The 17,373-nt window shown below is 42.9% G+C and overlaps 1 protein-coding gene across 3 annotated transcripts in view; it reads right to left on the bottom strand.

Annotated features, from left to right (window-relative positions):
* The window catches only part of MB21D2 (Mab-21 domain containing 2), a 119,440-nt gene that overhangs the window by 31,024 nt on the left and 71,043 nt on the right, over nucleotides 1-17,373 (bottom strand).

The following is a 17,373-nucleotide window of genomic DNA, read 5'->3' as shown; positions in this document are numbered from 1 at the left end:
TGTGTCCCTGACTCACAAGAGCTAGCAAGCCGTTTCCTCATCTGGGGCCTGTTTTCTCATTTGGAAAATGGTAGATTTGGACAGGTTGATTTTTTTTTTAAGTCATACTTATTAAAGTATACTTTATATACAATAAAACTCACCCCCTTTTAAAGATGCAGTTGGATAAGTTTGGTAAAGGTATAAAGTTGTATAACCTCCACAATTAAGACAGAATATTTCCATCACCCCAAAAAGTTTTCTCACACCCTTTGGCAGTTAATCCCCTTCCCAGCCCCCAGGCAATCTCTGTTCTGATTTATGCCTGTAGTTTCACTGTTTCCTGAATGACATATAAATGACACAGTATATAGCCTTTTATGACTAGCTTCTTTCACTTAGCATGATGCTTTTAAAGTCCATCCACTTTGCTGAGTATCAATAGCTTGCTTCTTTTTGTACAGATGTGACACAATTTATCCATTCACCCGTTTCTGGGTTTTTGCTAATACGAATAAACCTTTTGTAAACATTTGTGTACAGGCCTTTGTGTAGAAATAAATTCCATTTATCTCAGATGAATACTTGGAAGTGCAATCGCTGTTCCATTTTTTAAGTGTGGGTGTGTGTTTGACTTTCTTATAAAGTGTCACATTATTTTCCAAAGTGCTTGTACCATTTTGCATTCCCACCAGCCATGTATGGACTGGATGACATTAAATGGGCAGCCTCAGATAATGACCGTTGTTACTTTGACAAATCAGTGCCTCATGTGTGCACTCTTCTGGAGCATTCCTCTGTTTATGTTTGTATGTATGGTGTATCTATAAATGGTGAGACACGATCTCACTCTGTTTCCCAGGCTGGAGTGCAGTGGCACAATCACAGCTCACTGCAGCTTCAACCTCCTAGGCTCAAGTGATACTCCCACCTCAGCCTCCTGTATAGCTGGAACCACAGGCATGCACCACCATGTCCAGCTAATGTATTTGTTTATTGTAGAGACAGGGGGGGTCTTGCTATGTTGCTCAGGCTAGTCTTGAACTCTTGGGTTCAAGGGGTCCTCCTGCTTCAGCCTCCCAAGTAGGTAGAACTACAGGTGCATGCCACCATACCCAGATAATTTTTTGTATTTTTTATTTTTGTAGAGTTGGGATCTTGCTATGTTGCCCAGTCTGGTCTGAAACTTCTGGCTTCAAGTCATCCTCCCACCTTGGCCTCCCAGAGAGCAACGGTTACAGTTGTGAGCCACTACACCAGGCTACATTCTTCATTTTATTCAAAAAATATATTATGAACATAGAGTTTTTCTGACTTTTAGTATGTTAATGCTTCAAAGATGTGTGTGTGAGTGTGTGTGTATGTGTGTCAAAGGGAGAGAAGAGAAAAAAGATGAGGATCCACTGATGGACATCTGAGCTCTGAGTTCTGAATAATGCATTGACATGTTTCATTTTAAGCACTGTTTGGGTTCCATTCCACACCCCCACCCCCTGCAAGCTAATGACCTCACCACTTTGAGCACCCAGCTGTTGCTGTCTGAAACCTGACTTTCACTATGAACAGACTCACAGCTGCAATACTCTGCCTACCTAATAATGCATGGCTCTTATCTGCTTCATACATCCCTTTTGTTAACCAACTTCACGAGGCAGGCTCCTCTGTTTTTCTGGCTATTTCTCCCCAAACCAGTTATCTCTCTGCAAAAGAAAAGGAAGAGGCAAGTACATCTTGAGAAGGAGAAGAGTTTGGGTTGCAGTGCAAGTGCTATTGGAAGTCTGCCTGTCTGTTCATTTTGCCACTCAAAGTGTTGTTCATGGCCCAGAAGCAAAGGCATCATCTGCTTGCTAGAATGAAGAATCTCAGCCTGCATTTGGGACCTGATGAATCAGAATCTGTGTTTTAACAGAAGACCCAGTGGATCTATAGGCATGTTAAAGTTCTAGAAGCGCTGGAAAGGAAGATAAATCACAAGGAGTTTCCATTTATTCAATTTAAGGACTGACCTATGGGTATGAGATGGCCAAGCTAATAAGGACAAAACCATGTCTAAAAGGCTGGGTGGTCTGAAGGAAATAGCCGACACCCAGTGATCCTCACCTCCTGATACCCGTACTCCTGTGTAGCCCCCTGGAACACTGAATGAGGGTTGGCCTGTGTGGCAAATCAAATAGGTAAATGTGATAGTATGAGACTTCAGAAACTAGGATATAAAGACACTGCAACCTTTTCTTGCCTTGATTCCTTGGATCACATGCTTGGGTAGAAGCCAGTCACTATGTTGCAGCACTTCAAAGGAACCTTGTGGAGAGGCCCACAAGGGGATGAGCTGAGGCCTCCCAACACTAGCACCAACTTGCCAGCCATGTGAGTCCGGCGGAAACTCTAGCCCCAGTCAAATTTTAGATGACTGCAGCCCTGCAACCTCATAAGAGACCACAAACCAGAACTACTCAACTACACCACTCCTAGATGCCTGACTCCAAGAAACTGTGTGAGATCACAAATGCTTAATGTTGTTTTAAGCCACTAAGTTTTGGAATAATTGATTACTCAGCAGCAGAAAACTAGTACAGGAACAGAAAGATGGATCTGAGGCTGAGTTTTCTCAACTAGTAGCAATTTTCCATAGTCACATCACCTTCTTAGTATCTCAGATGACTCATCTGTGAGAGGAGCCATGGCAGTTCGTCAAATCTTCAACACTTTTGAATGTAAGATGCACCGTTACTTTACAAATCACTAGAATAGCGAAAAATATTCATATTTAGACAATCAATTCTAAGATGCATACTATTATTAGGGATGTACAATTGTGAGAAAGGGGAGCATCTTAAAAAAAAATCAATGAAATACAATTATTTTACTTGTTCTGCCCACCACACGGAGATGGTGTAAGGATCAATGGAATAACAGATGCAAGACACCTGGAAGGAACTTGCTGGGCAGCATCCTGAAGCGCCACAGCTTGAGAAGGGGAAATGCCATTACAGTTATCCAAAGTAGCTAATTAAACTGGCTCTGCTGGGCTTTGCCAACTCACTTTTAATGCTATTGCCTCAGGCTCCTATCACAATTTATACTCAAAATGACTGCTACAAAGCCCAGCTGAGAGGAAAAAAATAGTCAAGGAAAACCATCTACAGCAGTGTTCCTTAAACCTGTTTGAGCATAAGAAATCACTTGGTGCCTTTGTTAAATATACACCCAGGCCCCTTGCCTAGAGACTTTGATTCAGTAAATCTGCAGCTGGCATTGGAATCTGTATTTTAACAAGGGCCCCAGGCAGTTCTTACGAACATACAAGTTTTAAAACACTGATCTAAACAAGATAATATTGACACACTTACTGATATTTTTTCTTGGATCAAATTGTAATAGAAAATCACAAACTTAGATTGCCTTAGTTACATCCCCTCCCCATATAAAAATGTTTTCAACTAAGTGAAAGATTTTACTGAAGGCCAATGCAAAAAACTTGTCTTACCAAGTAAAGTTTATCATCAGCTGGAAAACTTAAGTGATGGCAAATTATACTATTCAATGTTTATAATATTCACAAATCTGCATAATAAAGATATGAAAGAGTATGTCTGGTCAGGTGCGGTGGGTCACGCCTGTAATCCCAGCACTTTGGGAGGCCGAGGCAGGCAGATCACGAGGTCAAGAGATTGAGACCGGCCTGGGCAACATGGTGAAACCCTGTCTCTACTAAAAATAGAAAATTAGCTGGACGTGGTGGCATGCGCCTGTAGTCTCAGCTACTCGGGAGGCTGAGGCAGGAGAATCACTTGGACCCAGGAGGCGGAGGTTGCAGTGAGCCGAGAGATCGAGCCACTGCACTCCAGCCTGGGCAAAAGAATGAAACTCCATCTGGAAAAGCAAAAGAAAAAAAAAAGAGTACCTCTACTGACAGACCTGTCTCTTTTAAATCAATCAATAAAAGTTGCTAGGCAACCATTTTTTCCTTTTTTGCATAGACTGCCAGGAATCTTTTATCTAAAATGTATGCGCTCAAACAATAGCTATCTACCTATGTCAAATAAAACATGTCCTGCTACATAAACCTTCCTGTGAGACTTTAGCTTTGCCCTGTATTTTAATGGACACATTACAGTCAAATCTTTTTTCTTTAGACCTTTTTTTTTTTTTTAGAAGAAAGCAGAAAACAAATTTTAAAATCAATAATGTTAGGTAATTTTTGTTGTTGTTTCTAATCACATTCAGACTAAACAACTGTACCACAATTTCTAGCAATTCTTCTTCCAGTTGCTTGGGTTGTCTCCCCTCATGGCAATCCCTTGGCCTGCTTTTAAAACACAAAACAAATGCTAACCCTATCTTGGCAAGGAAAGTCAATGACTCATTCAAGCCAAAGAGTTAAGAGACTAAACAAAAAATAATTTTAGAGCAGCTCCTCAAAAGGCTCTTCTTTTTTTCCTCCGACGTACAACATAATTTTCTGACAATCTGACGCAACTATGGCAGCACCTTCAAGCCATTAAAAATCATTTTTCTGCAAAAACAAAACAAAAACAAAAAACTTCCACTTCGTTTTTAAACATCTCACTTGTGTGCCTTCAGTTTCGCAACAGAAATTCATCCTTGACCTAAACTTCTAAATATTTCACAAACAATAATTAAGTCACTAGAACCCTGCTGTGAAAAGGGCATTTTCTGACAGATGGGCAAGGAAAGTCAGAGCACAAAAATAGATTTGATGCTTTTCCAGCCTTACAGAGCAAGGAGGCATGAGGCAAGGGTTTCCATATCAACCCGCAGATCAACCCTAGAGCTCTGGGGGCACGTAGTGTCTCAAAAGCACACGACTAAGTTGTCAATACTTTAGATCATGTGGTAGTGTTACTCACTGTTGTTCCAATGGAGTTTCTCAATCTCTATGATTCTTCTCATACCAGCCTGGCTGCCCAGGCTAACTTCACCTTCTTCTTCTAGGGAAAGATCTTTTCCTCTGTTGAGTCCTGCAGACTTCCCTCTCTTTCCATCAAGGCTAATCCCATCCTTATCTGTATTCCCATGACACTCACAACATGGCATCACAAATGGTTGTCTCATATGTCTGTCTCTGCTACTGAACCAAGCAGCTTGAGGTCAATGATCTCAGTTCATTCATCTTTGAATTGCAGGATCAATCACACTGCAGGCACATGGTACATGGCAGGTACTTGGCCAATTGGTGTGAATGAATGAATCGAGTTCAGCGACACTGAGGTCCCTCAGATTCTCTGACTCAAATCCAGTTATGAGGCCGGGCATGGTGGCTCAGCCTGTAGTCCCAGCTACTCGGGAGGCTGATGCAGGAGAATCGCTTGAACCCAAGAGGTGGAAGTTGCAGTGAGCCAAGATTGTGCCATTGCACTCCAGCCCAGACAACAAAGCGAGACTCCATCTCAAAAAACAAAAAACAAACAAACAAACAAATCCAGTTATGATGCAAATAAGGACATGAAGACGGAGGAAGTAATTTTCCCCAGTTACATCAAAAAAAAAAAAAAAGAAGACAAAAATCCAGATTTTCTCATCCCCATTCCACTGCTTTTCCATTATGCCTCCTCTTTGCACATGCTGTTTCTCCTGTGGGGCCACTACTTTTTGTGTCTTCTGTCACTACTTTTCTGACCTTCCCAAGGTTTCTCCCAAGTCCTTCACATCTCAGCCGAGGAACAAAAACAAGGAAGCCAAACACAACAAGGAAATGCCAGCTGTTCTACTGTGAGAGCAAGACAAACTCAGAACAATAATACAATGCTGGTGAAATTTCTTTCTGGGATACACTGAAATGTTCCTTGGATTGTGCAGACAATTTCTTTCTATCAGAGGTACAGATGTTTGAGAGGACTGTTCATTTTTTTTTTTTTTTTTTTTTTTTTGAGACAGAGTCTTGCTCTGACGCCAGGCTGGAGTGCAGTGGCGCAATCTCAGCTCACTGCAACCTCCACCTCCCAGGTTCAAGCGATTCTCCTGCCTCAGCCTCCTGAGTAGCTGGGACTACAGGCGCACGCCACCATGCCCAGCTAATTTTTGTATTTTTAGTAGAGACAGGGTTTCACCATGTTGGTCAGGCTGGTCTCAATCTCTTGACCTCATGATCAGCTTGCACTGGCCTCCCAAAGTGCTGGGATGACAGGTGTGAGCCACTGTGCCCGGCCAATTAGTCACATTTTATTCGCCCATGGATCTTTAGAAAGTGTCTTTAAAAAAAAAAAAAAAAAATCTTAAAAACATACAACCACATTTGCAAATTTTATTCCACTTAATTCAGAAAAATGCTAAGCTCTGATTCCCAAGTCACTTATAGATTCCAGAAAAAAATGATAACAATTTGATCTAATTTCTTAAAACATTTTAACTGTCTGTTGGTCTAAAACTATTTATTAAGACATTAAGAATCATTTTCAGTCTTAACTCTGGAATTAAACTAAAAAAATCAGATGAATCACTTCTACTATTGTCTCTGTTCTACCTCTGGTTAAATATAACAAAACTCTGCCAACTTACAGATTTACTAGCCTTGATCCTAGAACTCATGGAGAAAAACCTGACCTCCTTTGGAAGATCAAGAAGAAGAAAGGATTGGAGGAAAAAAAAAAAAAGCCTTCCCTCAGACAAAAAGCTTTTGATTACAGGATGCCACTATTTTCAGAATGTTCTTAGCACATTCCCAGTAAAGCACCATTATATCCTCCCTCTCCGGAGTTGAAAAAAAAGTCCCACCACTCCTAAGCTGGGTGTCTCTGAGGTGTTGGAGTGAGGCAATAGTGAGGTCAGAGAATATGGTTATATGCTCTGGTTTGTTTCTGAGTGGATGGAACTGGGTTATATATCAAGAGATCTAATTATAGACATAGCTCTATCCCTACCTGGACCTCAGCTTCCTTTAATATTAAATAGAGGGCATTCCTTGAAGGTAGCATTCGGTGACTCCCTAACACAGAGATAATCTCAGAGCGTGTTTCTGAAAAAGCAGAAAATGGATCAAATGTCTTTAGGGAGTTCACTCTATTTTACTTCTGCTACAGAAACCCAAGAGTGCCTGGCACCCACCCCAAGCCATTGCTTCACACAGAACTCTGACACACAAAAGCAACCTGGGCACTTGTTATGGGCTAAGTTGTAGACTCACAAATCCTTATGTGGAAGCCCTAACCCCCACTAACCTCAGAATGTTACTGTATTTGGAAATACAGCCTTTAAAGAAGTGATTAAATTAAAATGAGGCTGTTAGAGTGCGTCCTAATTCAATCTGACTGGTAGCCTTATAAGAAGAGATATCTGGATGCACAAGGGTGCACATACACAGAAGGCGGCCATGTGAGGACACAGCAAGCAGGCGGCCGTCTGCAAGCCAAGAAGAGGGGCCTCAGGAGAAACCACACCTACTGACACGTTGAACTTAGACTTCCAGCCTCCAGAACTGTGAGAAAACAAATTTCTGCTGTTTAAACTACGCTGTCTGTGGCATTTTGTTATGGCAGACTTAGCAAGCTAATACAATACTGAACAGATTTAACTGTTTAGATGGTTCAATCATCCTGCCTAGGTTTCTCCTTTCTCTAAAGAAAAGACTTTCATCTTAATGCTCGTAACTAATTTTCCCAAGGTCACACAGTCACTTAAGTGTCAGAAGAGGTACTCGAACACGGCTCATGGGAAGAAACAGGTACCCTCAGACATCTGTACGTTTTTCTTTTTAAAAAATGCAGATGATACAACAAAACACCAAAACACTTGGCATAGACATCCAAAGACCATACCCAGGGTACGGTCATAATGCTTGAAGAACCCATTTTAAATTAGGATTATGACACTGAAGAACTAAAAAAAATACATGTTAAAATATGCCCTGTTTGAGCTCAGAACTATGTCAGCATCTGCTGACCACAGTAAGTATTAGCAGTTCTTCTTTCCCCCTAGAAAGCCCACACGTTTCCTCCTGAGAGAGCTCTCCATTGCTACTTATTCTCCTTTCTTTCCCAAAAGGGCCTTCTGAAGGCTATAAACATGGAGAGACATTCCCACATAAACACGCCTATTGTTAAGAGTATTACCACACATCAGTGTCAACATTAGCGCTGGAACATGTCTCCTTCTCGGCTCCTGGTCACACTCAAGGCCTGAACAGGCAATCCTCCATCCCTGTCCAACCTGGGCTCCCCACCAAGCACAAGACGCAGCTCAAGGGGAGAACTAGCTGCAGACTGTAACAGTTCATCATTCCAAGGCACGCCCCTCAGCGGAGAGGCATGAAGATGAGCTCCTGGGAGAGAACCCAATGGAGGATTCCTGTAGCAAACCTTGATTGTCAGACCTGAATCAAGGAAAGGGCTCTCGCTCACTGGTTTCCAAATGACATTCCCTGGATGAGTCTGGGCTTTCTGCATCTGAATCATCTCAAAAGGTTTTGCAAAAAAAATATAGATTCCAAAATGCCATTCTAGGACATTTCACGTCATGAGTCTGGGGCTTTGGATTCTGTATTTTTAAATGATCCCCAGGTGACTGTCTAATCTGAGAAACACACAAAACTGCCACACATTTTTTAGTTGAAAGACAAAACAACTGAGAAGAAGCCAATGCCAACAAATCACAGTTCTTATCAAGTCAGTATCAGAAACATCAGAAACCCGGAAGTACCGCCCATCTACTTCTATATTAGTTTTCTATTATTACATGACAGAACACTCCCAAACTTAGGGATTTCTAACAACAAACACTTCTTATCTTTTCGTTTCTGTAAGCTGAGAATCCAGGAGCAGCAGAGCTACATGCCTGCACAGGCTCTCTCAGGAAGCTGCAGCGACTGGAGCTACAGCCATCTGAAGGCTTGACTGGGGCTGAAAATCTATTTCCAAGTCATTGACCAGAGGCCTCAGTTCTTCACTGGCTGCTGGCAGAAGGCCTTGGTTCTTTAACACACGGGCATCTATATAAGACATCTTAAGCGTGCTCATGATAGCAGCTATTTCCCCTACAGGAAGTGATCCAAGAGAGGGCAAGGAGGAAACCACAGTGCCTTTATTTATTTATTTATTTATTTATTTTGAGATGGAGTCTCGCTCTGTCACCCAGGCTGGAGTGCAGTGGCCGGATCTTGGCTCACTGCAAGCTCCGCCTCCTGGATTCACGCCATTCTCCTGCCTCAGCCTCCCGAGTAGCTGGGACTACAGGCGCCCACCACATGCCTGGCTCGTTCTTTTTTGTATTTTTTTAGTAGAGACGGGGTTTCACCATGTTAGCCAGGATGGTCTCGATCTCCTGACCTTGTGATCCGCCCGTCTCGGCCTCCCAAAGTGCTGGGATTACAGGCTTGAGCCACCGTGCCCGGCCACCACAGTGCCTTTAATGACTAGTCTATACAGTTGCACACTATTGCTTCCACTTTTGTCCATGCATGAAAAGCACGTCACTAGGTCCAACCCACCTTCAAGAGAAAAATGGGCTCCATCTTTTGAAGTGAATATCAAATAATTTGTGGACATATTTTAAACCAGCATACTTTCCAATGTTTCTGTCACGCCAAGAATGAAGTAGAAATTAGAGATACAAAAATACATACACGATTTTGACTCTGCCCTCATGGAATCTTGGAGCAGGGATAGAAGGGACAACCGAAGTATCCACTGTATTATCTTCCTTTTTGGAAGTCAAACTGGTGAATGCCCATTTAGGTCAGGAGCAGAGGCACATCCTGTACTGAATTAGAAGTCAAAAAAGCCTGGGTTTGAGACCCTGGTTTCCCACTTTTAGCTATGTACATCACTTAGCCACTAAGTTATGACCTTTTTCTTTTACAAAAGGAAAATTACTTATGACTTCATGGTGGTGAGGGGGGAGTGGGAGGCCCGGGTTTTGTGAGGGCTAAAGAAGATAAAGTACGTGGCTGTGCTGGAAAACCAGCTGAGTACTGTAAATATTAACACTTACAATTACTAGCATGCTTATTAGAAGCAAAAATACATACATATCAGAAGGTGAAGAGGTCAACACACACAGGTCACCTTAATTCCTTTTGCATGTACCCACTCTGGATTTGTATACCTTCCTTCTTGGAGCAAAACAGCCTTCTGTGTCTCTCTGGGGCCCTCATCTCCCTGCTCCAAACTATGTTTTCCTTCTGCTAAACCTGTCCTACCTGTGGTGTTCCTGGCAATTAGAGCTGGATGGGCCCTGTACAGTATACTTAAACAAGTACCCAAAGCTACTTCATCAAGCAACTCATCTTGAAGACTTACAGTTAACTGCTCCCTAAATGTTTAAATGTTCATTTATGTTGAAGGTGACAGTAAGAAGGAACAGCACATAAATATAGAAGTTTCTGGAAATATGTTGTATTTGCAGATATGTCTACATATACATTTATGTGTCTGTATGTGTGTGTATCTATTATTTACCTAAGTCTAGATCTAGGTATATGTAAAAACAAACTACCAAGACACAATTCTACTGTCATCAGAATGGGAGCTTTCCCAGAGCTCCAGAGGAAGGAATTTGATTCAGAGTATAGCCGCTAAAGAAAATGTCAATCTATATGTCAATCTATACGGAGAACAACCTTCTAACCACCTAGGAATATAGATGTATTTGAGAAAGTTCATTCTCAATTCTTTTTCAAATCCCTTTCTCATCTTTTCCCAGTATGTTCAGACTCTTAAAAGAGATCCAAAAAATTCTGTTTTAGGGAAACTCACCGTGGAGAAGCATGTAACGTTAAACCAACCCCCGGCCACTGCGGGTAAAAAATAAAAAGCATCTCTATGCAGAGATAAGAAAGGAGGTTGGAAAACAATATTCAAAATTCCTCCAACCATTGGGGGGTAGAAGACATACTTCAATAAAAATGTTTCAAAAAGATATGTCTTTAGCGAATAAGCCAAAAATCTAAAGATCATTACAAGAATAAGTCTAATGTCCCCTGCAGATATAAAAGATGATCATGAGAGGGAACACAAAAACTCGAGGCGTTCAAGTTTCAGAAAGCCCCTGCAGTGTTCCCCTTTCTGCAGAAAAGGGCGAATAACTGAAATTAGAAACATACACATTACACATTTTCAAAGTCAACCAAAGGGACCAGTATTTTGTTCAAAATGAAAAAGAAAATCAAAGCTCCTTTATTGAATTCAACCACCATAACTTTGTGCTTGGGAGTACGCCAAAGACTTTTTTCTCTTTTTTCTTTTCTTTTCTTTTCTTTTCCTAGAACCTCCCTCTGAAGCTAAGTCGCGGTATCCAGAGTGCGTTATTCGGAGAGTTTCCAATTGAATTTCCAGCACAGTCCCTCCAAACCTAGAAAACCCAGAGACTGTTCACAAGAGCATGACTTGTTAGAAACAGGTGAGCAAGGCGCTATGGTAGAAAGTTTCTTGTGGTGGGAGGAGGTGACCAGCTGAATCTCCCCAGATGACTTAGTAAGAAAAAAACTGCTAAAACACAGTATTTGTATGGGCCTCTTAAGCTCCCTTGATCAGCAGAACAGTCAAATAACTCAGAGGCTTTGGCTAGGCAGCTGCTGAACAGATGAAGGCCAGGAAGATGAGGTTTTAGTTGCTTAAGACAACGTCTCGGAAACTTTTCCCCCCTTAAAATTGTTATACACAAATACTTCCCTGCAAGCACCGGGAGCTTCCAAGTTGTTCCTTTTAATGAACACCAAAGCTTACAGACAAGAGGCAGGTTGTAGAAAACATATTATAGAAAGTGAAATCAGCATACCATTTGTATAGTGGACAGAACACGGGTTTTAGATTTAAAGACTCAGGAGTGAATTCACGTGCTCTGTCACACGGTAGTTGACTGACTTAGATAACCAACCCTTCCGGGCCCCAGTTACCTCTATCTCTTAAAAAAGGAGGAGAGGGCAACAGATATTTCTGAAAACAAAATAAGTATCTTCATGAAAAGCACTTTGGATGAAGGGAACCACACAGTCAAGGAGACCAGCCTGCAAACTTACACAGCGCAGGCTAGCTGGCAAAACAGACCACATGCGTGCAAAAACAATATAAGGCAGGTATGGCAGCCCGCCTCCCCGGTGGCCCCTAACAACCCCACCTTCTGGTGTTCACACCCTTAGTCACCTCTCACCTTGTATCAAAGGTAGCAGTCAGTGTGATAAATAGGAGTGATAGTTTTTGCATCCAAGATTGGGTTATAAAAGGCATTGCAGCTTCAATCTTAGTCTTTTGTCTGTCTCTCTTTCTCTCATCACTCACTTTAGAAAAGCCACCTGACATGATGTTGAGTAGCCCTACGGAGAGGACGGAGAGGACGAAGTGAAGAAGTGAGATTTCCTGCCAAGAGCCTCACAGGCGAGCTTGGAAGTGGATGCTCCGGCCCAGTCAAGTGCTCCAAAGGCTGCGACTCTGGCCAACAACTTGACCACAGCCTCATGAGCAACTCTGAGCCAGAGCCACCTGCTAAGCCACTCCCAGATTCCCGACCCTTGGAAACTATGGGAGATAATACATATTTGTTGTGTTACAGTGTGGAGTAATCTGTTACACAACAATGGTAACTAATACATCAGGCTACGCTGGGGGTTGCTAGGGTTTGGAACAGGAAGAAATCCCTGAAAGCTAGGGGTTCTTTGTCAAAGGAACAGGTTTTGAAGGAAGGATGAGTTTGTAAGAAGTGGCAGAGTCTAATGTGCTGTAGACACGAGTAGAAGTGAACCAGGCAGAGGGGTGAGAGGGTTTCAAAAAAGCTCCATGGGCAGTGGGTCAAGAGCCAGGGATGGCAGGCCAGAGTGTCTACACTTTATACAGGCAATGGAGTGCAAGTAGGGTCCTTAAGCAAGGAGATGACTGGGCAGTAGCTAGGAGTGCAAGTCACCACTAGGGGGACATATAAAAGATGAAATAGCTGTTGTAAAACCAGAGGCAGAGAGGTCAACCGGGAGCCTTCCGTAACGACCCAGTGGGGGAAACAAAGAGCTGAACTGGGGCATAGGTGAAGTAGGAATGGATTGAAGAGATGAATGGGAAGTACGGCAAGAACATGGTCTACCGCGTTGAACACTGGCCTCCCGTGGCTGCCTGTCAGAGCCAGAGGTTTCTAAGCACTCACTTGGTCATTTAATATGTGTGCATATTTAGTTCCATGCCTGAGGACAAAGCTACCGCAGGACACATTTTTCAGTCAAAGCACCACCGTTCATGCATATAACATGCTGTTCTGGTACACAATGCATTGCACTACAAAATTAATGCCATAAATATTGTAGATGTTACAGACACAAAATTATAGTAAATATGTAAGCTTCATTTCCTCTTAAATCAACTTGGCCGCAAGAACTGACTCCAAATTACACTATCTTTAATAAAATGAAGTCAACTAATAATACTGATAATAAAAGAGAACACATGGAAGTAATACAGAGAAAATTCAAAAAATAATCCTTTATACCAGTGACAGGTCTGAGGAGGAAAGGCCTGAAGAACAATATTAGTATTATCAATCTCATCAAGTCATCCTATGCAACAAAAGAAAAATCATCAATGGAGATTCAAAGAACATTTCGATCCTGGAATTTTTTGGTTCTCTGGGAAGTGGACATGGTCCAATGACTCCGAGGTTGTCATATCCACTGTGCATGTTAAGTGCAATCAGGGCCATTCTAGTGGAAATTATGGCAGGAAAACTGACAAAAGGGCCCTAGCCTTTGGCAGACTGTGTCTTTGACCAACAGAAGTCTTAAGAGACTGGAGGTAAAGAAGTAACATGCCCTCGGGGTGAAAAGAACACATGTGGCCTTTCCTTCCCAGATATACGAGGTTAGTGCCCAGCTAGCTTAGTGTGCGTGGGAGGTCTTTTAGCCTACACTCATTCTGTAGTTAGGAAAGCTGAGGCTGAGAAATTAAAGCTACTAACTCAGGTCAGAGAGCCTGAAGATGAGGTCAGAGAGCCTGAAGATGGCATCCAGATTTACTCAGGGAATAACATACTTCAACCCTGGGCAGCGAGAGGCTCAATCACCCACATCGGCAGCTTCGCTAAAGGATCCTCTGTCACTAAGTTAGTCCTGTCAATGGAACAACAAAAGACAAGTGCTGAAAGCAAGCTCCTTCCTGTCTCTGACACGTCAGAGTGGAATGTTCGTCGGCTTTCTTATGGGGAACACGTGCTAAAAACCCAGCTTGAGTAACCTATGCTTCTCTGCTTGCTATGATCAGACAAGGAGACTGTCATCACAGCGTAGAGGCCAGTCCTGCTAACATCATACTGTGCTGGGACCACAGAGATGCTCAGCAAGCGTCCTTTTAGATTAAAAAGCAATAGAGGTAGGGACATTTGCTCATGAAAGTTAGACACGATAAATTCACAGAAATATAAACATATCTCTACTTGGGAAACAGTGACGTCTGTATACAGTATGTACATATAAATAGCAAGACAGCTGGGTCAGGGAAGAGAGAGTCCCTCTCCATCCCAAAAATTGTAACAGAAAACCTATATTCACATCCTGGCTTTACCACTTAGCCATGTGACCTGCAGGTTACTTCACTTCCTGGAGCCTTGTTTACCCAAATTATAAAATAGAAATAAATATCCTCTTCTTTGCCGACCTGCCAAAAAGACTGTGAGAGAGAAGTACCTACACAGCCCCCAGCCAGGCTCACAAGCAGCCATGGCAAACCTCCATGCACAATCAGACAAGGAGCCTCCTGAAACGTATGCTCCATTTGTATGTGAGTCCCACACTAGCAGACTTGGGCCAGAGCACCTGTCCTCCCAGCCCCAGAACTCCCACTCCTCCTCTCCTACCATGCTTACTTCATCTGCTGATTATGAAATGTGCTATTTCTGTCCAGGGTTTGATTCCTGCTCAACTTTTTTCTTTCTAGTTCTGCCTCTCTCAGCTAGAAACCTGTCCTGACCCCACCTGAACCCCCCCGTGTTGCAGCCACACCAGCCCACGGGGCATCTAGTGCAGCCGGGCACTCTCACTCACACTGTCCTTACCTCGGTGATGATGAAGCCTGGACACACAATGCCCATTAACAGTCGAGCTTATTTTTATTTTACTTCCGTACTTTTGGAGGCAAGGAGTGTGGACAGCTTTGGCTGCCCTGAATGTCGCTTGGTGCTCATGTGAATTAGATGTCCCATCTTCATCACCCTGTCAGGAGACGGATGCCCCCACTCATGTGGTTATTTCAGAGGCAAAAGTATCTCTTCCATAAGACCTCTGCCAATCTCTAGTTGCCTCTCCCCATTGCTGTGTGCTCTTTAGCTTCCCCTGTCCCTTCCTTTCACCAACTGATTAGTAAATGAGCAGATGCAAAAGCTTAAAATCCAATTCATCGCAAGAACAGAAAACCAAATACCGCATGTTCTCACTCATAGGTGGGAATTGAACAATGAGATCACTTGGACACAGGAAGGGGAACATCACACACCAGGTCCTATTGTGGGGAGGGGGTAATGGGGAGGGATAGCATTAGGAGATATACCTAATGTAAATGACGAGTTAATGGGTGCAGCACACCAACATGGCTCATGTATACATATGTAACAAACCTGCACGTTGTGCACATGTACCCTAGAACTTAAAGTAAAATAAATTTTTTAAAAAATGCAATCCAAAGACCACCCATCCACTTCTGTTTACAAGCTCATGTCTCCTGATACCTCCCTCCTCTGGCAGATGGAGCCAGCACAAGCTTTTGAGGGAGATTAGGTGGAGCCCTGGGACACCTCTAAAACAGAGCTCCCCAATTCTGATGGGCTGGAGACTCCAGGGAGACAGGAAATGCTTCAACACCCTTTCCTGTCAACCTGACCCCTTCTTCACATTAACTCTTACGGTCTGATTCCAGCCTGTTCCTTCACAAGGACACCATTCACATACAACCATGTTTTGCCTGAAAAAGAGAAACCTGAATAAGCCAAGAGCCCTCCTTTGATGTGTAGGAGAAAGTCTGTTTCCAAGCCTCCCATCTCTCGGCCAGGCGGTTGGCAGCCTCTTTCTCTTTTCTCCTCCAAAGGAAGGCCAACATGATTAAAGCTCTGCCCCTTTCGTTCCCACTTGGAACTTTTACAACTGGTGATTAATAGCCTCTTAAACCAGAGTGATCCTCTACTCACTATTGATTTGGCTGCTAAGTCAACTTGATTCAAAAGTAAAAGAAACATGTATTCATTGTCTCAGTTCCTTGGGAAACTCGGAAGTTGCAGACTAAATGATGAAGAAACCTACAGAACAGTAACAGAAGGATGATACGGTGACCAGCACATATTCCTCAAATGACATAAATTACTGAGTAAGGTTTTTTTTCCCTTTATAATTAAGAGCCAGGGTAAAAGTAACTTCCATCAGTTACATGTCACAGGAAGGACAAGGTACCATTCCTAACTCGGGTAACTACCTTTCGCACCCCCAAAGGTTCTCATTTCACTGTAGAGTCAAGGGTAAGCTTTGTGGTAGAGAACATTTTGCAGCTATGAATCACAATTCCCATAAAGAAGTGGTTCCCCTCCACTCCCTGACTTGCTGAGCATCCTCATCTATGCTCCAATTATAAATTCCCATCCCAAGACCGAAGGGTCACAAAGGTGAGCAAATCCTCCAGCTCTGCTCCTTAGCCCATAATTCTTGCCTCAGGTCTGAAGGTTCCCCACTCTAACAGGTTGATAATCTCTGCCTTCCCCACCAGAGTGCTCAGAGGGCCTTAAGGGAAGGAAAACGGAGACCGAAATGTCAAATATTACTGTGGTCTACTTCACTCCCCTCCACCAGAGGCTCAGAAAGAGTGGTACACAAGAGTCCACATTCTTTTATGCTCTCAAATCATGCCAGAGGCCAGGGGCCAGTGACTGGAGGCCAGGTGCGATGGCTCATGCCTGTAGTCCCTGCACTTTGGGAGACTGAGGTAGGGGGATTGCTTGAGCCCAGGAGTTCGAGACCAGCCTGGGCAACAGAGTGAGACCCTGTCTCTACGAAAAATAAAAAATAACTTAACCGGACATTAGTAGCACACACCTGTAGTCCCAGCGGCTTGGGAGGCTGAGGTGGGAGAATCACTTGAGCCCCTGGAGGTTAAGGATGCAGCAAGCCATGATCGTGCCACTGCACTCCAGCCTGAGACCCTGTCTCAAAACTATATCTATGAAATAAAATAAAATAAAAATAATGCCTTTAGCTAAGTCGTTGAAACATTCTGATTAAATGCCCAATCATCTGTCTGGTTTAGACTCTAATCACAGTCATTATCTCATCTTTTAGTTAAATGTTATAAAACTTACATAGCATATCTTATTAATCCATATAAGCCTTTCTTCCATGCACATCTGAGATACATACAATAACAGTAATAAAAACAAGAGCAGTAACATTAAAAACAGTATTTATAGAGTGCTTACTCTAGGCCAGGCTTG

This window comes from Macaca mulatta, chromosome 2, assembly GCF_049350105.2.
Source record: "Macaca mulatta isolate MMU2019108-1 chromosome 2, T2T-MMU8v2.0, whole genome shotgun sequence".
Lineage (NCBI taxonomy): Eukaryota > Metazoa > Chordata > Mammalia > Primates > Cercopithecidae > Macaca > Macaca mulatta.
The sequence above is the reverse complement of the archived record's forward strand: the minus strand, read 5'-3'. Positions and strand labels throughout refer to the sequence as shown.